At 44.5% G+C, this 22,502-nt stretch overlaps 3 pseudogenes; 1 reads left to right on the top strand and 2 right to left on the bottom strand.

Moving 5' to 3' along the window:
- Positions 1-1,311: 1,311 nt before the first annotated feature.
- On the bottom strand, positions 1,312-1,430 carry LOC134895047 (5S ribosomal RNA; annotated as a pseudogene).
- Positions 1,431-1,760: 330 nt separating this feature from the next.
- LOC134895045 (5S ribosomal RNA) lies at positions 1,761-1,879 on the top strand (annotated as a pseudogene).
- Positions 1,880-20,243: 18,364 nt separating this feature from the next.
- Positions 20,244-20,362, bottom strand: LOC134897959 (5S ribosomal RNA; annotated as a pseudogene).
- Positions 20,363-22,502: the final 2,140 nt, after the last annotated feature.

The raw sequence follows: 22,502 nt of genomic DNA, 5'->3' as shown, positions 1-22,502 counted from the left end.
GCTGTCAGTGCCAGAGTGAGCTACATGAACCGTGATGGAGGCCTCTGTGGTGGCCAAGTCGCTATCCACAGAGTGATCATAGGTGCTGGTGTGGCGATTGCTGTTCCCGCTGCGTGTGGTCAGGCCTCCTTCCACCCTAATACATTTGGCACCGGGGATGGTCAAGAGATGGTGACATCCAATCCCTGGTGCACAAGGACTGTCATAGTACAGCAGAAGACTGAGTCAGAGGAACAGGGGGGACCTGAGAGGACAGGAGAGGGGAGAGCGGCCCCTCCTGCTCTGACTGGGCCTGCAACAGCAAAACTCAATTCCACATTACAGGGGGAGTCAGGCAGGGACATGCAGTGAAGTTAATAGCTCAGGAGGCACTGGCTAGTACCAGAGCCAGATTTAAACACAATATATGAGCCAAAGGGTTCATGTGGGCATTATGCAAAGGTGCAGAGGTATAAAATCCTGGAAATTTGGTGAGTTTTGATCAGAGATGTGCTTTATAGCAAAACTGTGGCAGCGCATGCTGGGATGTGCAGTTCCACAGCAGCTGGAGGGCCGCAGGTTGAAGACCCATGCTTTATACAGTCAAAACTCTGGCACAAACATTAGTATGAGACTAGACAAAGGGCGATCGGGCACTGGTAAAGTAATACTGTTTTAATAATGTGGAACCAACATTTGGACAATAAAGCACTCCAAAATAGGAAAAAAGAAGAGAAGACTATGTCTTTTACTTCAATGAATAGAGTTGTCCCGCTTGGTGGTGCGCCCAGAGCCAGAGAGTACATGTACTAGAAGGAAGGGAGAGAAAGAAGGCTCTTGTGTGGGCGCACTCTTGAAAGAAAAGGAAAATTCCTATAACATATAGAAAGAAATACTTAAAACATAACTTTTAATGTATATGATAAAAATACCCCTATAAATGATCCATATCAAAGAAAGATTGTGTTAGTTTAGAATTAATTATTATTAATTATTAATTAATAAAATGTTCTGGTCTGTGTAATCACACTTGGTAATTGGAATGGTTGTAGACATTGATTGGTCTTACCTCCAATTCCCTGACCAGCACAGAAAATCTGTGTTAATGGAACCAGAGAGTGATCATAAGAGTTATTAGATAAGTAAGACCCACTTGGGCTACTTGGTTCAAAATTGGTAAATCTCCTGCATTGAGGTGAGTTGGACTTTCAGACGTAAGCCAAAAAAAAAAAATTAGTATTAAGCCTCAAAAAGAAAAAGAAGGGGGGAAGGAAGAATTAGTGGTGATACTGCTGTTGGTATTGCAAACACATGTGGAGGGAAATGGTCCCAACTCTACAACACCGGGTATTCGCAGGAAGTCTCCTCTCCTGGTACTGACCCGGCCCAACGCTGTTTGGCTTCCAAGATCAGACGAGATCGGGCATTGGCAGCGTGGTATGATAGTAGAGAATTTTTCGATTGCACCAATGAGAGTGCACCTATGTAAGAAGCAGAAGAAAGAGGAAAAAGGGAGACAGAAATATAAGGAACGAAAAAAGGGAATGAAAATAGTATAGAGAAGAAAGGGAATGAATCAGTGTAGCATAATTGATGGATCTGCTTTCTGCGTTAGACACAGCTCAACAATTCCCACTTGTGTGGTGTCGTGTTCTGTGAATCGCAAATGAGAGTCCATGAAGCAATAGTGAAGTATGGAAGGGAGATATGAAAGATAGGCTAAGTTGGTGTCAAAAATGACACCAACTTAGCCTATCTTTCATTGGTGCAATCGAAAAATTCTCTACTATCATACCACGCTGCCAATGCCCGATCTCGTCTGATCTTGGAAGCCAAACAGCGTTGGGCCGGGTCAGTACCAGGAGAGGAGACTTCCTGCGAATACCCGGTGTTGTAGAGTTGGGACCATTTCCCTCCACATGTGTTTGCAATACCAACAGCAGTATCACCACTAATTCTTCCTTCCCCCCTTCTTTTTCTTTTTGAGGCTTAATACTAATTTTTTTTTTTTTTTGGCTTACGTCTGAAAGTCCAACTCACCTCAATGCAGGAGATTTACCAATTTTGAACCAAGTAGCCCAAGTGGGTCTTACTTATCTAATAACTCTTATGATCACTCTCTGGTTCCATTAACACAGATTTTCTGTGCTGGTCAGGGAATTGGAGGTAAGACCAATCAATGTCTACAACCATTCCAATTACCAAGTGTGATTACACAGACCAGAACATTTTATTAATTAATAATTAATAATAATTAATTCTAAACTAACACAATCTTTCTTTGATATGGATCATTTATAGGGGTATTTTTATCATATACATTAAAAGTTATGTTTTAAGTATTTCTTTCTATATGTTATAGGAATTTTCCTTTTCTTTCAAGAGTGCGCCCACACAAGAGCCTTCTTTCTCTCCCTTCCTTCTAGTACAAACATTAGTATGACAGGAAAGGCTCTGCCTCACCTCACCACATGTCACTGGAGTCGGGAACTGGCGGTGGGAGGCTGGCTGAGGCATCTAATGAGTCAGTATGACTCATTGTAATGTCGGCGGCTGTGGGCCCTTTCACAGCATCAGGCCTCAGTGCAATTCACCATTTGCACCGGTGGTAGTTCCACCTCTGGACCCCATAATTCTTTGTGAGCATAAAAAAGATAACAACATCCCAAACACTGACTGTCTAAATGAAGACGCTAAACCAACTCCTCATAACAGGGATTTGTAATATAATGTACAGTAGTATATCTATCTGATTCTGCACCCATCCATAACATACTGGGCCTGATTCGAGAAGTAAGCAAAGCAAAAAAGAGTAAGTAACTTTGCATCTGACAAACCATGTTGCAATGCAGGGGGTGCAAATACAAGTGGTATTCATGTGACGGGCGGTCGGGAGACCGACGGTCACATGACCTCCACCAACGGTCACATGACCTGCACCTCACTATCCCGACGGTCGGCATGCCGACCAACAGGGACTATTTCCACTCGTGGGTGTCCACAACACCCATAAAGTGGGGATAGAACCCATGGCGACCGCAGGTCGCCACCGAGCCCGCGTCGGTATGCTGCCTGCGGGCTCCTGACCACCGGCCAGCTATACCACACCTGCAAATACATTTAGGCCCTCATTCCGAGTTGATCGCTCGCAAGGCGATTTTAGCAGAGTTACACACGCTAAGCCGCCGCCTACTGGGAGTGAATCTTAGCTTCTTAAAATTGCGAACGATGTATTCGCAATATTGCGATTACAAACTACTTAGCAGTTTCAGAGTAGCTCCACACTTACTCGGCATCTGCGATCAGTTCAGTGCTTGTCGTTCCTGGTTTGACGTCACAAACACACCCAGCGTTCGCCCAGACACTCCCCCGTTTCTCCAGCCACTCCTGCGTTTTTTCCGGAAACGGTAGCGTTTTCATCCACACGCCCCTAAAACGCCGTGTTTCCGCCCAGTAACACCCATTTCCTGTCAATCACACTACTATCGCCGGAGCGAAGAAAAAGCCGTGAGTAAAAATACTATCTTCATTGTACAATTACTTGGCGCAGTCGCAGTGCGAATATTGTGCATGCGTACTAAGCGGATTTTCACTGCGATGCAATAAAAAATAACGAGCGAACGACTCGGAATGAGGGCCTTAGTATTTTTTGCATGCAGGGTAAATACTGGCTGCCTTGCATGTACAGTACAGTAGTTCACAGCTGCTGGACAGCTTTATTTTTACACTGCAATTCAGATTTGTTTGGTCACGCCCCTCTCTCATCTAAAGCTCTCTGCACATTTTTAATCTGTCCCACCTGCATATCAGCATGGTTTTACCAAGGTGCAGAGTTACTTGCTTTTTTTTTTTTTTGCATTATTTCCCCCTCAGAATCAGGCCCAATGTACATGGACAAGTAGCCAGCTTTTGGTCTGTAAAGTATATATGGTATGTAGAGTGCATAACATAATGATTAACTTTCACTGTCTATACATTTTCATTTATAGCAGGGTTGTCAAGTTCACCCAGTTTTCCTTCCCAAAAAAGGGAGCATCCTGGAGCAGGTTGTGCAACACGAAGGTAACATAATAACAGAGCTTTATAGATGTTGATGGTATTTCAAGTCTACTGTTGTTACTGTATATACATTTGTACAGAGGTTATCTGAGGATATACTGTAGAAAGCGCGAGGAGTCCTTGAGGAGATATCACCTGTCACAGAGTAGCAGGTGATACATTATTGGTATCTTAGTAAAGTCATAGCAGAGTTCACAAAGTATTTCACATATACATTTAAATTAATGGTCACCACATATTGGAGACATACATTGATACACGTGTTATGTATAAGTTGCGTGTATATGTATTAAATAGGAACATTTGTTATATTGTTGTCAGCTACTCTACTGTACTGAAAATGTACTGAAAACCCTCACATCTGGGAATCACACATATTAGGCTGCCGCTACAGAAGTAGCAAGTGCTAAAACGCTTCACAGTTTTAATGCAGCACAAAATTCCTGAGTTACAATTTCACATTGTCCTCAGCGTAAATCATTTATTAATGACTGATTTCGTGTAGCTATGGTGCTTGGGGGACAACTACAGAATGTTTTTAGAATTATTTATTGCAAAATACAATTCACAGTGAAAACATATAAATAAATAAAACGTATAGCGTGGCTTGGTTACATGAATACCCAGCACAGCGCTATAACCTGGGCTGCCTACTACTAGGAGGAGAAGGGCAATGACTGTGAGCAGTGGCGTAAGTTCGTCCCAGTCACCCAGAGGCATGATAAATGTTGGTGCCCCCCTACATATACACACACATACCATATGTAACTATCCGGCACTCAGGGTGAACAGTAGTAGCGTGCTCAGGTACCTTTCCCAATAGTAATATAGATACACATAAAAAGTGGACGCACTCCAAGTCAGTCATTACAATAAAAACGGATACCAGCATACCTTTATAGTACACCTACAGTGCTCCCTCACCCGCCAGCAGGTCTCGATGGAGATGCTTTGGCGCACCGGTGTGCCGATATATATAAAAAACACACAAACACCTCATTCACTTAAAAGCACACACACGTCTCTTTCACTTAAACATACACACACGCCGCTTTCACTTTAACACACAAACGCCTTTCACTTAAACACACACATGCCTCTTTCACTTAAAAACACACACATGCCTCTCACACATCCCTCTTACACACACACACACACACACACACACACACACACACACACACACGCCTCCTTCACTTAAAAACACACATGCCTCTCACTTACACACACACACATGCCTCACACACACACACACACACACGCCTCTCACACACACACGCGACTCACACACACACACACACATTCAGAAATGGACACCCCTCCATATATTTGAAAGGTAGCGTGTACCCAGACCAGGTGTGTGCTCTGTACATAGGTGGTCATCCCGAGTTGATTGCAGCCAGCAACTTTTAGCTGCTGCTGCAATCAATAGTCCACGCCTATGGGGGAGTGTAATTTAGCTTAGCAGGGCTGCGATCGCTTGTGCAGCCCTGCTAAGCTAAAAAAATTTCAAGCAGAAATAGACCAGCCCTGGACATACTTAGCCTGTGCGATGGATCCAGCGATGATGGGTTCGGCTTTGACGTCACACCTCCGCCCTCCGTTGTCCTGGACACGCCAGCATTTTACTCACCACTCCTCGAAAACAGTCTCCAACAGTCCGGATCCGCCCTGCCACCCCTCCTTCCTGTCAATCTTCTTAGCGGTCGCCTCTGCGACCGCTTCCGTCGGTAGGCGCGACGTAACCCGGCGACAGAGGTCGCCGGGCAATGTCGCGCATGCGCACAGTGTCTGCCGTGCATGCGCATTCCGCACCGCAGCGAGAAACCGCTGCATGCGAACGGGTCGGAATGACCCCCATAGTCCGGTAGAAATGCTCAAATTCCTCCTTTAATCCATGCCTCTGACACACGTGCCTCTCACTTACACACACACATGCCTCTCACTTACACACACATGCCTCACACACACACGCCTCTCACTTACACACATGCATGCCTCTCACACACATGCCTCTCACTTATACACACATGCCTCTCACACACACACCTCACTTACACACACACACACACACACACACACACACACACACACACACGCCTCTCACTTGCACACACGCACACACACACACATGCCTCTCACTTATACACACATGCCTCTCACACACACACCTCACTTACACACACACACACGCCTCTTACTTGCACACACATACACACATGCCTCTCACACACATGCCTCTCACTTACACACACATGCCTCTCACACACATACACACATGCCTCTCACACACACACACACATGCCTCTCACTTACACATGCCTCTCACTTACCCACACACATGCCTTTCACATATGCCTCTCACTTACACACACACACATGCCTCTTTTACTTGAACACACAACTTTCCTTAAAAACACACACACACACACACACACACACACACACACACACACACCTCACTTAAAACATGCACACACAAAACACAGTGCTTCCAACGTTTATCAAAGCCCCCCAGCACCCCCACCACAGTGCAGCTTGAGGCCAGTGCCTACCTTTGGCTATCATCAGCCTGATGGAGGAACAGAGAGCTTCACTCGGCTGGCTTGCTTAACTGGAAGGGTCCGGGAGGAGCTGTGCGCTGGAGCTCCCCCTAGCTGCAGCCAGTGCCAGCTCTCTCTATGTACAGGAGGCAGCTTCTGTGTCACGGACACAGCTCCTCCATCTGTAAGAATCATAAAATAAAATAAAAGTTGCAGCGAGCGATCGTCAGTGGTAGACAGTGGAGGAGAAGTGCCCCCCTGAGGTCATGAGCCCGGCGGCAGCCGACTCCACTGCCTCCCACAGTTCCGCCCCTGACTGTGAGGATGCAGTGAGAATGTAATTGCTCAATACAGAATCCCACTGCTAAATGACATAGGACTGAATAAAGACAGAAGCATTTTTGCATCTAATGAATCCACACGCCAGCTACTTTAACGCATTGTCAATATGTTATACAATATATCTCATCTCATCTGGTTTATGGCTGGTGCTATATTCAAGTCCTTTTATTCTTTCTGGTGAAAATCTAGGCATACTTGCATAAAACTGATGCACCCAGTGTGGTGAGAACCCACTTTAGGAACAAACCATGAAAGCACCAGAAGACTCATCCAAAGCTTAGTGCATATGGGAAATGATCACAGCACTGAGGTCATGGGTTTGATTGCCACTATGGCCCTAAATGTGTGGAGTTTGTATATTCTCACCATGCTTGAGTGGGTTTCCTCCAGGTAGTCCATTTTCCTCCCACAATCCAAAAATATACTGGTAGGTTAATTGGCTTCCAACAAAAATTAACCTTAGTGTGAATGTATATGTGTGTGTGTGTGTGTGTGTTTGTATGTATGTGTGTGCGTGTGTGTGTGTGTATACATGTGATAGGGAATATGGGGGCATATGTATTAAGCCTGGAGACGGCATAAGGAAGTGGTTAACCAGTGATAAGTGCAAGGTGATAAACGCACTAGCCAATCAGTCCTAACTATTAATTTACATATTGGAGCTGATTGGCTGGTGCGTTTATCACCTTGCACTTATCACTGGTTTATCACTTCCTTATGCCTTCTCCAGGTTAATACATTTGCCTCATAATAGATTGTAAGCTCTACTGGGGCAGGGACTGATGTGAATAGCCAATTTTCTCTGTAAAAGCGCTGCAAAATATGTGTGCGCTATATAAATAACTGATAAATAAATGAATAATAAAACTCAGAAAACAGCATTTTTGTGTTAGTAGATGATGCGCTCTGCCCCTTGGGCCAGTGTCTCTCGGAGATGGAGCTTAGTGTGTGTATGCTCTGATCCTCCATCTTAGGGACAGAGAGTGCGTGTAGAGCTGAGACCGGGAGCGGTGCTCAGTGAGAGACTTACAGTGCTTCCTGCATGTACTGCGCCTCCGGAGCTATCATAGATCTGGGCGGCACACCTTCTTCACAGCGGGAGTAAGACTGCATGGCTGTGCAGTCCTCCATCCCCTACCACCGGAGACAACTTCTGCTGATATACCGCAACCACACAAACAGACTGATAAGTACCGCTACCATTGCTGTGTTACCTTGTCTTTTATAAGGGGCCAATTACCTATTGCAATAATACATCCAAGACACCTGTGTGTTTACTGAATAAACCTGCATTGCTGTTTAAGTTCATTAAGTGTGTGCAAAAGAAAAACAAAAAACAATAACTAATGGGTCAAGCACTGGATTAAATAAAAAAGAAAAATGTACTATGGACAATATATCAAATCACTTAACCGGCTGCCTTCACAAGGTGGACCTGGGAATCCACCTAACATATGTATATGAACCAAAAAATAAAATAAAAATGAAGGCGCACAGAAAATATGTAATGACTGCTGTTTTGATACAAATGTAGTTAATGATTTATTATTAAAAAAAAAAATTTAAATCTTAAAAAATGCACACATTAAAACATGGGTAATGTACATAAGACCAGGAAACAACATACATTTTGTTAATAACTCCACATAGGTTAATGTTAGCTCCACACAGACTGATGCTTTGGTTAGTACAATGCTCCTTCAAACAGAAAAAATAATTGCATGCACCTGTATAGATTGAGATGTTTACAGGACAGTTCTTCTTCAATTAGAAAGCTTAATTGCATGCACATGCATAAACTAAAATGTTAGTAGCTCCACACAAGCTGGCTGTTAATTTGTGCAAAATTCAGCCACCAAAGGTAATGATGTATAAACAAGCCACTGGAGGGAAAGAGAAAGGTGCTGTTGTTCAGAATGCAGTATGAGTGTTATTTATACTTCACCCATCCATTAAATAGAGGAGCGCTCCTTAGGTGTGCAATGTCCCGTATGTCCTCCTATCGGTTCTCCTGCTTGGTCCACAAAAGCTTGGATCCAGTATCGGGTGCAGGGGATGGGGAACTCGTAGCTGTGTCCACGGGTACGTGCACTGCCGCAGTGGCTGCGGGAGAGTGGAAACGCCTGTGTGTGTCGCGTGCCGCGACTTCCGGGTTCGGGCTTCTGGCTTCCGGATTTTGCATTCCACTTGCGGGGCACCTGTGAAAGAGTCAACTGACGCGTTTCTCAGCCCACAAAGATGGTGGTTTCGTCTGATTCACGTGACTCCTTTCTCATTTATTTCACTATTCACATTTGCAATTATTGTATTGTAAACACCACAATGATTCTTCCCACAGGAGAAGCCATGTGACATACACAACCATATCATCACAACCCGCATAACACAATCCAGGTAGAGCACTACCTCAACAACCCCCAACCTCCCCATCCCCCTCAGCCTTCTTCACACCACACAGATGAGCACTTTGTGTGATATACTACATTTGCCATTTTGAATGGGTTGAAACCAGTGTCATTTTTAAATTACATTTATTTAAATTAGAGATGAGCAAGTTCGGTTCCCAGAGAACCGAAATCCCCCCTTCCCCGAGCTGGGATCCGAGCCCGGCTCGGGACTTTCCGCCAGACTCGGAAGCCAGAATGAGGCAAAACGTCATCATCCCGCTGTCAAATTCTCGTGGGTTTTGGATTCCATATAAACAGCCACGTGTCACCGCCATTTTCACATTGGACTTGGAGAGTGAGGGAGACAGACCTCTGTCTCTCTGTGGGTTTTGGTGTCAGGTGGGGTCAGTGTAGGGGTGCTGATTCTGTCACTGTGGTGTACCTGTGCTGCTAGGAGAACTGTCCTGGCTGTCACTGGTGTTTCATGTGCTGTTAGGGGTGCTGCAGCTGTACATGGGTGTTGCTATCCTGGCTGTCACTGTGTTGTACAGGGGCAGGCGAACTGTCCTCCTGTATGCTGTAAAAATTCAGGGATGTTATTGTTAAAATTAAAGCACACTGGTCCTGTAAGCTGTGAAAATACAGGGGTGCTGGGCACTGCTGGCCCGTTCTTCTATGCTGTAAAAATTCAGGGGTGATTCTTTTAAAATAAAAGCACACTGGTCCTGTATGCTGTAAAAATTCAGGGGTGCAGTTGTTAAAATAAAAGCACACTGGTCCTGTATGCTGTGAAAATACAGGGGTGCTAGCCCAATCTTGTATGCTGTAAAAATTCTGGGGTGCTTCTGTTGTTAAAATAAAAGCACACTGGTCCTGTATGCTGTGAAAATACAGGGGTGCTGAACCAGTCTTGTATGCTGTAAAAATTCAGGGGTGCTTCTGTTGTTAAAATGGAAGCACACTGGTTCAGTATGCTGTAAAAATTCAGGGGTGCTGTTGTTAAAATAAAAGCAAACTAGTCCTGTATGCTGTAAAAATACAGGGGTGCTGGCCCTGTCTTGTATGCTGTAGAAATTCAGGGGTGAAGTTGTTAAAATAGTAACAGACTGGCCCTGTTTGCTGTAAAAATTCAGGGGTGCTGTTGTTAAAATAAAAGCACACTGGTCCTGTATGCTGTGAAAATACAGGGGTGCTGGCCCAGTCTTGTATGCTGTAAAAATTCAGGGGTGCTTCTGTTGTTAAAATGAAAGCACACTGGTCCTGTATGCTGTAAAAATTCAGGGGTGCAGTTGTTAAATAAAAGCACACTGGTCCTGTAAGCTGTAAAAATTCAGGGGTGTAGTTGTTAAATAAAAGCACACTGGTCTTGTATGCTGTGAAAATACAGGGATGCTGGTCCAGTCTTCTAGGCTGTAAAAATTCAGGGGTGCAGTTGTTAAAATAGAAGCACACTGGCCGTGTATGCTGTAAACATTATGGGGTGCTGTTGTTAGAATAAAAGTACACTGGCCCTGTATGCTGTAAAAATTCAGGGGTGCAGTTGTTAAAATAAAAGCACAGTGGTCCTGTATGCTGTGAAAATACAGGGCTGCTGGCCCAGTCTTGTATGCTGTAAAAATTCAAGGGTGCTTCTGTTGTTAAAATAAAAGCACACTGGTCCTGTATGCTGTAAAAATTCAGGAGCAGTTGTTAAAATAAAAGCACACTGGTCCTGAATGCTGTAAAAATTCAGGGGTGCAGTTGTTAAAATAAAAGCACACTGGTCCTGTATGCTGTGAAAATACAGGGGTGCTGGCCCAGTCTTGTATGCTGTAAAAATTCAGGGGTGCTTCTGTTGTTAAAATAATATTACACTGGCCTTGTATGCTGTAAAAATTCAGGGGTGCTGTTGTTAAAAAAGTACACTGGCCCTGTATGCTGTAAAAATTCAGGGGTGCAGTCGTTAAAATAATATTACAGTGGCCCTGTATGCTGTAAAAATTAATGGGTGCAGTTGTTAAAATAAAAGCACACTGGTCCTGTATGCTGTAAAAATTCAGGGGTGCAGTTAAAATAAAAGCACATTGGTCCTGTATGCTGTGAAAATACAGGGCTGCTGGCCCAGTCTTGTATGCTGTAAAAATTCAAGGGTGCTTCTGTTGTTAAAATAAAAGCACACTGGTCCTGTATGCTGTAAAAATTCAGGAGCAGTTGTTAAATAAAAGCACACTGGTCCTGTATGCTGTAAAAATTCAGGGGTGCAGTTGTTAAAATAAAAGCACACTGGTCCTGTATGCTGTGAAAATACAGGGGTGCTGGCCCAGTCTTGTATGCTGTAATAATTCAGGGGTGCTTCTGTTGTTAAAATAATATTACACTGGCCCTGTATGCTGTAAAAATTCAGGGGTGCTGTTGTTAAAAAAGTACACTGGCCCTGTATGCTGTAAAAATTCAGGGGTGCTGTTGTTAAAATAATATTACACTGGCCCTGTATGCTGTAAAAATTAATGGGTGCAGTTGTTAAAATAAAAGCACACTGGTCCTGTATGCTGTAAAAATTCAGGGGTGCAGTTAAAATAAAAGCATACTGGTCCTGTATGCTGTGAAAATATAGGGGTGATTGCCTAGTCTTGTATGCTGTAATAATTCAGGGGTGCTGCTGTTGGTAAAATAAAAGCACACTAGTCCTGTATGCTGTAAAAATTCAGGGGTGCAGTTGTTAAAATAAAAGCACACTAGTCCTGTATGCTGTGAAAATACAAGGGTGCTGTGAAAATACAGGGGTGCTGTGAAAATAAAGGGGTACTGTTCTGTTTGCTGTAATAATAAAGGGGTCCTGTCCTGTGAAATGGAGAATAACAATTTGGAGGAAAAAATAGTGGAAGATCAGGAACCACTTCCAGTTCCTTTTACTAGTGCTGAAGCTGCTGAAGCCACCAGTCATGACATTGACAATGCAATTCCATCAACATCATCTGCTAAGGCCGATGCCCAATGTCATAGAGGTTATGTAAAATCCAAGAAGCAAAGATTAATAATCAGGAAGAAAAAAAAAAGAAATTATCTGATGAGAAACAACGTAAAATTGGCAATATGCCATTCACGACACAATGTGCCTATGTTCATGACTGGTGGTTCAGATTCTCATGAGGATGGAAGCCCTCCTCCCTCTCGAAATTTTTTAAAAATTAAGCTTGTTAAAGCACAGGAAAAAACAACTGTGCGTTAAGAGATATCACAAATCCCCAAGGAGAGTCCAAGTGTGTCTGCGGTTGCGATGTTTAGGCCTGATCTTTCCCAAGACTGTATGGAAAGCGGAGACTCCTACCACCATTTTCATGCCCCCTGCAAGTGCTGGGAGGAGCACAGCCTGTCCAGTTGCTGATATTGTGATTGAGGATGTCCCTGTAGACGTAGAGCAGGATGAGGAGGATATTGGTGTAGTTGACGATGAGGAAGAAGTTGACAATGAGGATTCTGATGGTGATGTGGTTTATTTGAATAAGGCATCAGTGTAGACAGTTTTTGCCAATGGGATGAGAAAGCTCATTGTCATGTCTGGGCAAAATACCAAAAAAGCCAACTCTTCGGTGTGAAATTATTTCTCCACAAATCTGGAAAACAGGTAGCAAGCCATGTGTTGCCTATGTCAATCTGTAATAAGTAGGGGTAAGGATGTTAACCACCTAAGAAGTTCCTCCCTTATTACGTCACCTGCAGCGCATTCATCAGAAGTCATTGTCAAGTTCAGAAACTTTGGGTAAGAGCATAAGCAGTCCACTGACACCTTCCTGTTGTACCCACGCTCCTGCAAGCCACACCACCAACTCCCTCAATGTGAATTTCCTCCTCAGTCAGGAACGTAAGTAGTCCTGCAGGCCATGTCACTGGCATGACTGACGAGTCCTTTCCTAACCAGGATTCCTCCGGAGGATGCTTGAGTGGTACGCCTACTGCTGCTGCTGTCATTGCTGCTGGGCGTCGATCGTCATCCAGAGGGGAAGTCGGAAGACCACTTGTACTACTTCAACTAAGCAATTGACTGTCCAACAGTCCTTTGCTTGAAGATGAAATATGACAGCAGTCACCCTGTTGCCAAGCGGGTTACTGAGGCCATAACAACTATGCTGGTGTTAGACATGCGTCCGGTAACCGCCATTAGTGCAGTTGGAAGTAGACAGTTCATGGATGTACTGTGTCCCCGGTATCAAATTCCGTCTAGATTCCACTTCACTAGGCAAGAGATTTCCAGAATGTACAGGGATATTAAGAAAAATTGTGGGCCACTTTCGACATTCAGCGGCTGTATCCCTGACTGGAGCACCATCAAAGACTCCTGAACCTGCCCTGCCACCACCTGAAGCAAGAGGTGGTAACGAGGTAGAATTCAACACTCAGAGGATGGAGGAGCAGCAAAAGGCCATACAAGCTTATACATCCACCTTTGATATAGGCAAAGGAGGGGAAATGCACCTGACTCAAGCGCAGTGGAGTATGATTTTCGTGTTGTGCAAGGTTCTCCAACCCTTCATACTTGCCACACGTGAAATTAGTTCAGACACTGCCAGCTTGAGTCAGATCATTCCCCTCATCAGACTTTTGCAGAGGCAGCTGGACAAATTGAAGGAGGAGCTAAGACGGAGCGCTTCCACTAAGTATGTGGGACTTGTGGATGGAGCCCTTCATTTGCAGGATTCAAGGATGGTCAATCTGTTGAAATCAGATCACTACATTTTGGCCACTGTGCTCGATCCTAGGTTTAAAGCCTATGTTGTATCTCTCTTTCCGGCAGACACAAGTCTGCATAGGTTCAAAGACCTGCTGGTTAGAAAATTGTCAACTCAAGCGGAAAGTGACCCGTCAACAGCTCCTCTTTCATTTTCTCCCGCAACTGGGAAAAGAATAACATTTCCTTGCCCACCCACTGGCAGTCATGCAGGGCAGTCAGGAGCAAGTGTTGACATCTGGTCCGGACTGAAGGAGCTGCCAACAATTACTGACATGTCTACAGTCACTGCACATGATGCTGTCACCATTGACAGAATGATGAAGGATTATATGGGTTCGATATGAGCATTCAAGTAGGCATGTCAGACAGTCTGTATGTATACTGGCGGGAAAAAGAGGCAATTTGGATGCCCTTGCACAAACTGGTTTTATTTTAGCCTGCAACCTTGTCAGCGATCGGCGTAGGAGGTTACTTCCACAAAATGTGGAGAAGATGATGTTCATCAAAATGAATTATAAATTCCTCCAGGAAGACCTTTACCAGCAATTGCCTCCAGAAAGTATACAGGGACCTGTGATGGTGGATTCCAGTGGGGGCGAATTAATACCCTGTGAGGATGTACACACTAAAAGGGGTGAGGAATCGGAGGATGAGGATGAGGACGACATCTTGCCTCTGTAGAGCCAGTTTGTGCAAGGAGCGATTAATTGCTTCTTTTTTGGTGGGGGGGATTAATAGCTTATTTTTTGGTGGGGTACCAATCAAACCAGTCATTTCAACCACAGTCGTGTGGCAGACCCTGTTGCTGAAATGATTGGTTTGTTAAAGTGCGCATGTCCTGTTTACACAATATAAGGGTGGGTGGGTGGAAGGTCCCAAGGACAATTCCATCTTGCAGATGTTTGTTTAGTCATCCAGCGACCTCGGTGCAACCTTTTGGCCTAAAAACAATATTGTGAGGTGTTCAGAATAGACTGGAAATGAGTGGAAATGAATGCTATTTTCTAAAAAAACATCCAGCTCCAAAACCAAAACCAAAACCCGAAAGGGTGGATTTGGCAAAACCAATCCAGATCCAAAACACGAGCAGAGAACCAGATCCAAAACCAAAAACCAAAACCCAAAAAGTGTCCACAGCACATTTCTAATTTAAATATGATCAGTTAGAGGAGTGACAGTTGGAGCTCCGGAGAGGAGATGCTGGAACTGCTGCTGGGCCACACTCCTACAGAGTGACATTACAGGCTCTGAGGGCAGAGACAGATAGCAGAAGATGACATCTTAAGGAGTATCAGTGAAGGAAATGTCAGTAGGCTGGCGTGTGGAGCCGCTCTGCCCCCAAATCTGGCTATTTAAGAAGCCCTGTACAGCCACAAAAGGAGAGGGCTATCATTAAGGGGGTTACACACGGAGAGATCCGTGTTTAAAATCTAAGCAATCTGACTAGATTGCTTAGGTTTTAAGCACGGATCTGCCGTGTGTATGCCACCCAGTGATAGCGATGCGCAGGCCCGCGCATCGCTATCGCCGGTGCTAGATTGAGCCTGCATGCTATGTGAAGTGAGCAGCTGCCCGTCGTCGTCCCTCCTCACTCAGCACATCGCGCTGTGCTGAGCGGAAGGAGAGATGTGTGCTGAGCGGTCTGTGTTAAGATCGCTCAGCACACATCTGCTGACAGGGACCTGGAGAAGTGAGTATTAATTAAATGGGTCCTGGGGCCCACACCACACATTATACACCATACCACACACACATATTACACACCACACACACACAAACAAACACACACACACACACACACACACACACACATATTACACACCATACACACACACACACACACACACACACACACACACACACACACACACACACACACACACACACACACACACACATTATAGATACACCAGTGATTAGTGAGTATTGCTACTATTATTTCTACCCCTCTGGTTACATTAATTAGCGAGAAATTTAGATTGCGCTTTACAAATATAACAGGAATATTCTGTTCAGAGGTTAAAGTTTGCCATTATGGGGTGCAACTGCATTCTGTCACTTTTAATTGGTTCCGCCTCCACTTGCCCAACTTACAACCTAAGTACAGCACCGAGGGAGACTCAGCACACTCGGCACACTCTCTGGCTGCTCCGCCTCTGCCCACCCACTGATTCTGTTCAGCCACACTACATTTCCGGCGTCCCAGCACTGCAGCCACGTACGCATACGTGGCTGAGTAAAGCACTAGAGTGAGGTGTGCGCCGGTCAGCCTGAGCCATGACCCCCTCTGCAGCCTGCATCCTATCGGAACAGTCACTGAGGGTAAAAAGCCTTCATCCCTCCAGCTACCCAGCCCTTTCTCCTTCTCTCTCTCCCCTTGTCACCAAATGCCCCCACCTTGCGCTCTCAACCCCCTCCCATCAGTGCTCCTCCCCAGTCACTAACACACAGCCTGCTGTGCACTAGGAGACTCTGAAACGCTGAGCAGCCTGCACTCTACCTGTCACAGTCTGTCCTCTGCCTACTAGCTGCCACAGCCCGCACTCTGTCCCCTACATGTCAAAGTCAGCCCTCTGCACACTAGCTATGTTGTGTCATTTGTATTGGGGGATATTGTTGTGTGACCACACACCCTTTTTGTGGTGAGCGCCTTCAACTCGCACTGTTTCTTTATACAGTATGGGAGATAGGGCACAAATTTATAGTTTGCAGCGGGTGCCAAACACACTAGCACCTGCCCTGGCTCCTCTTAACTAGGGTAGGTGGCAGGGAAAATGAATTCCACCGCCTCTCCAGGACCACTTTGAGCCTTGATTCAGTTAATAGTTGATACTTACAACCACAATACCATTCTTTAGCCAGTCACAGAGATTTGCACCAGTGTTCCTCTGAACCACACAAAACCTATAGTATACTCGTCATCAAAAGCACAGGGCTAATCCTCTTCTCTTCAAGTTGTTCCTGCTAACACAGAGACGCTCCATATAAGTCATCTCAATTCCCTCCTGTTTAGCTGAACCTTCAGGGCAGATATCCGTTCTACTGTAAGGGAGCCAGGTAAAATCCCTGTCAGCATCCCATACTGAGAGACAAATAAAAGAGTTTGTGGAGCTTATTTACTAAGCCTTGGATGGAGATAAAGTGCACGGAGATAAGGTGCCAGCCAATCACCTCCTAACTGTCATTTTTCAAACCCAGCCTGCGACATGGCAGTTAGGAGGTGATTGGCTGGTACTCTGTGCACTTTATCTCCATCCAATGCTTAGTAAGTAGACCCCTATATGTCTCACTTCAGCATCAAAAGACTCAAGATAAAAATCCTCCCAAATTTAAGCTTATCTATTCACCTTGAGTTTACTGCCACTCAATATAACTGTTAGATGATGCTTACTATAGAGGGGCAGCACAAAACTAATTTCACCAGACTCATGACCCAGGTCCAATATACTTTAGAGTAACTTGAATAAAATTATATATTGGCCATATAGTGTAATCTTCATCGACTATTATACTACTTTCATATCAGTGAAGGGGGTCGCACACGGGACTTGTCCTTTCTGGGTGCGACCACTTTGAGACTGGTGGCACCAACTCCGCAAATTGCTGAATTGGTGACATGCGTGGTGGCGTGTGGAGGCGGCACCTAAATATTACATCATCTACAAGCACTGCTGGTCCGCTAGCTCTGTCTCGACCCAGCAACCCGTTCACACTGCACCTGACCCAGTAATAACCCAGGGATGAAATACTGGGTCAGGTGACCCGGGAAATCGGAACATACCCTTTTCACACCGCACCAATATACTGGGTTATTTGTGCGGTGTGAAAGGGGTATTACTCTTCAGCATAGTTGTTATTTGCATATAACTTTGTAGAAGCTGAATCTGGTACTTTTGCTAGTTATTTATAATTGTTAATGGGTTAATGTAATAAGAGTAAAAGAAAATGTAATAAAGAATCCCTAAATAGGTTTCTAGGGAAAGAAAATACTTTCAGTTGCAAACTGACAGTATGGTATGTCATGATTATTTGTGTGTCCTAAACCCTTCCCTTAAACAACAGGAAAGTCTAAGCAAAATAATATAATATACATACAGAAAAGGATGTCAATCACTGTAGCGTCCATTCAGAATTCAGAGAGTCTGCACACGCGCACCGGCCGCAGTGTGTATGCGTGACCCTTCACGGTGTGGCTGCAAGGTGATTGACAGTGGCATCCATTGGGGGGGTAGCAGCGACCCGGCATTTGCAGGTGGAGTGGGTAACACAAGGGGGTGTCGGGAGTGTTTTCAGGGTGGAAGCGTGATGTCACACGCAGCTGCTGTGAGGAAAAAAAATGGCGCTGAACCACCTGCCAGCGCAGCCAGGTTGTGCAGGCAACGGTCAACCTCTAATCGATGCATTCACACATAAATTGCGAACGCATCGTGAGGCAGCGCCACACAAATGTTGGATGGCCTTGCCCTGTGTTGGGCGGTCCCCAGCATGTGAGGAGATGGATGCAGATCTTGCTCTGAATAACCCCCTGTGTATGGAAATTTTGGAGTTCTTACCTCTCTGTCATGATGTGAAGGAAGAGGTGAGTCCCTTCCACCATTTAAGAAGTTGTTTTCTACCCTCTTCTGCATATTTTCACTTCAGGATTTCTGTTTTGGACAATTCGTTTGTGAGAGGTTAAAGACCCAACACCCAATACCATACAATAAATGCAGCTACTCAGTGCTACCTCAGTTATACACAGTTGGCCAGTATCACATATCTTTTCCCCAGGAAGCGAGAGCAGCTGTTACCTGCCCCTGAAGCTGTCATTGCCAAGTAGATACACAACAGAGGGCTTTTACCATCAGCTGTGCTTCCACTCCAGAATGTATAGACTTACACAGCAGACCTAGTATCTTACTTCATTATTCATCCAGCCTTTTACCTGACATTTTATGTGAAAATCTATCTTCTCAAGTAATACACCAGGCAGAACATACAGAATGAACATTTGTCTTGGAATAAGGTATCGCAATCAAGCTTAACAAACCCAATGGATGTCAATACAAGGTGGCACAGGTTTCACGGTTACTTGCAGACAGGAGATTTCACTGTAGATTGTTTGGGCATAATGTGACACTCATGCCTTCATGCAGTAGCCGAGCGTGACTAATGGTGCTGCAGAAACGTTCCAGATTAATTTTTGCTTATCGTGTCATGTCCCTAATTTAAAAGAACATTTTTTATTTTAGGGAATAACTGTCCACATGTTTGGAACACCCCAAACTTCCAAGTAACCCGGTTTCAACAAATTATAAGACCTAAAGCAAAAGCTAAATTTTAGACCCATCACTGCTCACCAAAACTGCAAAATCTAATTCTATTAGAAGTAGTTACAGTAAATAAACAATTTGTTCACAGTCACACTAATCATATTGTTGAAATTAATGCAAAAATCAGTTTTGTTTTTTTCAGCTGTTCCAACAAACCTAAGAACACAGCTCAAATGAAGTGACAGTTTTGAGTCCCACAGTAAAGGAGATTCCCCATTACCCTATGTGAGGTGATGAAAATCAATTTAAAGTGAGCATAAGTCACTAGTTAGGTCTTGACTGCTGACTTGAGTTTAGCCAGCTCTTGGCTTCTATGGAAAAGAATCTATCATCAAAGTCATATTTTGTATTAAACTGGGAATGCTGGCAGTCCCCACCATTATCAGATGTTGGTGAGATATCCTGCTTACTGAAACACCAGACTGAGCCTCCCATATTGACAATCTACTGTTAAGCATTGACTGACTTAAAAACAAAAGAATGCTTCAAACTACAGTATATTTATAGAGTTGCGACAAAAAGAAGAGAAAAGAAGACTCTTTTGTGGGTGCACTCTTGTATGTTTATGTATGGAAGTCTCAGAAGAAACAATTGGTAGAAATTAAATACAAATTTTATTAACAACAATTGGTAAAATGGTAGTAGAATATACTGTCAAAAATCAAGGTAGGGGTGGGGGGGGGGGGTTTGGAAAGAAGGAAACACAGAACAAAATTTAATTACAGTGTAAATACTGAATAATGGTTCTGGACTGCCTGGGTGCGAAAATACAGAAAATAACAGCTGGGGGCCTGAAATGATGAGGCGATTTGAATCTCTTATGAGTAATGGTAAGGAGACAGATAGGATAAAGATGGAATGAGCAAGATGAATCTGCTGTCAGTGTTAGACGCTGAGCAAAACCGTCCAGGAATTTCTACTAAACTGAGTATTCCTCAAGAGTCTCCCACTCGAGTACTGACCCAGCCCTACACTGCTTAGCTTCCAAGATCGGAAGGATTCGGGCGTTACCAGTGTGGTATGAAAGTAGAAAAAATATTTGATATCGAAGGCTCGGGAATCACTGATGAGAGTTCACGAAATGGAGAAGATAAAAGAGTAGAATGAGTAGGAGAGGAAAATAGGGGATCTGCTGCCACCGTTAGACAGGGATAATTACCCCTGAATCAGTGGTGAGAGTCCTGAAATTAGTGAAAGCTGGAAAAAAGGAAAAGGGAGGGGGGGGAGGGAAGGTTGGGAACAATGCTGTTATGTATTTTAGGAAGAGTTGATGGTCAATGAGCTACTTAATTGCAGGGTGCTGATGGTACCTATAATATAGGTACTTGATGTAATAGAAAACAACTTGTAGAAAATTGGCAGACAATTAAGATGATTTAAACCATGCAACACCATCAATTAGATGTTATACAATTAATATCCTTTGTACCAAAATGGTATCAGGTAGGAAGATAAGGAGATAATAACAACACTTCTATCCAGATATATTAGGTTAATTATGTGCCACTGTATTCAGAGCTACAGAAATACTTGATGATAATGATAGTGGAGAAAGTTATTATTGAACTATGCTCCAGATGGATCAGTGGAAGGGCGCAAGCAAAAAAAAGGGGGGGGGGGGGGGGGGGGAGAGAAGAAAAGCTTGATATAATATAGGAAGATACGAAAATACAAAAAAATGTTGTGATAAAATGCTGAGCAAAGGAATAGGTCAGATTAATAACTGAACATCAAAACTTGGCAATATCCTATGTAATAACAGTATGATGCCGCTAAGTGCCGACTGCCTATAAAGCAGATACTTGCATAATATTTAAACAGGTTAGGTAAATAATATTGTGAAATAAGCATCTAAAATTAGATACCAATAAATGTGCAAGAGAAATACTGCAATTATGCAGATGTTACCCGGAAATTGCAGGGCGATCAGTCACTGGTATGCGGCAAAGTGCAGTATACATACGGGATATCCGTATCAGAGTCCAAGCATGTTATGAATGCAGGATACAGTGGTTGCTGAGGTTTGAGCAGTTTGTTATAGCCGCAGAGCAGATCGGTCTACCTGGTGTATTCCAGAGACGTGGTCTGTGTAAGTCTGTTGCAGGCTGATGATGGAATGTCCAATCGTGGCTGCAGGGCTGATGCGGCTGAAGGGGGAAGGTGCGCAATGTTCAAAGTCCGTCGCGGCAGTGTGTGGCGGCGGCGGTTGATGTAGCGGCTGCGTGAGAATAAGCTGCTCGTAGTTCAGGCTGTCCGGAATCGGCTGTCACCCCCAGGCAGTGGGGTATGGAACGGAAGACGCGTTTCACCCGTTCACCGGCTTGATCACTTCCTGTTCATGGAGGGGATCGTGCGGGCTTTATCTTGAAAGGGGCTGGTCAATGTCCAATCAGAAGGAGTTCCTTCTCGCCTCCTCTTCCACACACCCCTCAGCACACCAACACTGAGTACACCCCAGCAATCACATTTCATACACATCGGACTCAACCATCTCATCACAGCACATTCTCTCCCACCTCCATCATGCACACAGCACCACTTTTTTCACATCCTGTCACCTCCAGTCCAATAACCATGCACCTCACACTCCCCAATCCCATCCATATTCTGGGATATAGCCCATTCCAACATTAATCACAACACACAATTCCTCCAACAATAGTTATTTACAACATCACTCCCACGCATCCTTACAGCTCACACAGCACTATCATTGTGCACCCACTCATATCCCCACACCCATTGCCCCCCCCCCTTTTTCTACAACCTCACCACACTACACTACCCCACGCCCATATAGGTACATCAACTGGCACACATCACCTCACCTTTCCCTAACCTACCCAAACCCCCCCCCCTCCTCATCCCTTCTTTCACCCCCTCATTATATTCCCTTCCCCCCCCCCCCTACTCTACCTCCCTTCAACTCCACTACTATTTATCACCAGCCTCACCCCCACACACAGACACACTTTCAAAATTCCCCCCCCCCCCCTTCCCCCTCACCCCAAACCCTCCCCCTCCCCCCCCCATTTTTCCACAGCAATTCTACCACCTCCATCCACGCCATTTACACACCATATATTTACAAATTATCCTCTCATAATGTCTTTAGTGTTCGAATATAACCCTGGTTAAGACATGCTGTCTTAATATATTTGGATATTTGTAT

This window comes from Pseudophryne corroboree, chromosome 3 (assembly GCF_028390025.1).
Source record: "Pseudophryne corroboree isolate aPseCor3 chromosome 3, aPseCor3.hap2, whole genome shotgun sequence".
Lineage (NCBI taxonomy): Eukaryota > Metazoa > Chordata > Amphibia > Anura > Myobatrachidae > Pseudophryne > Pseudophryne corroboree.
This window is presented reverse-complemented; position numbering and strand designations above follow the sequence as displayed.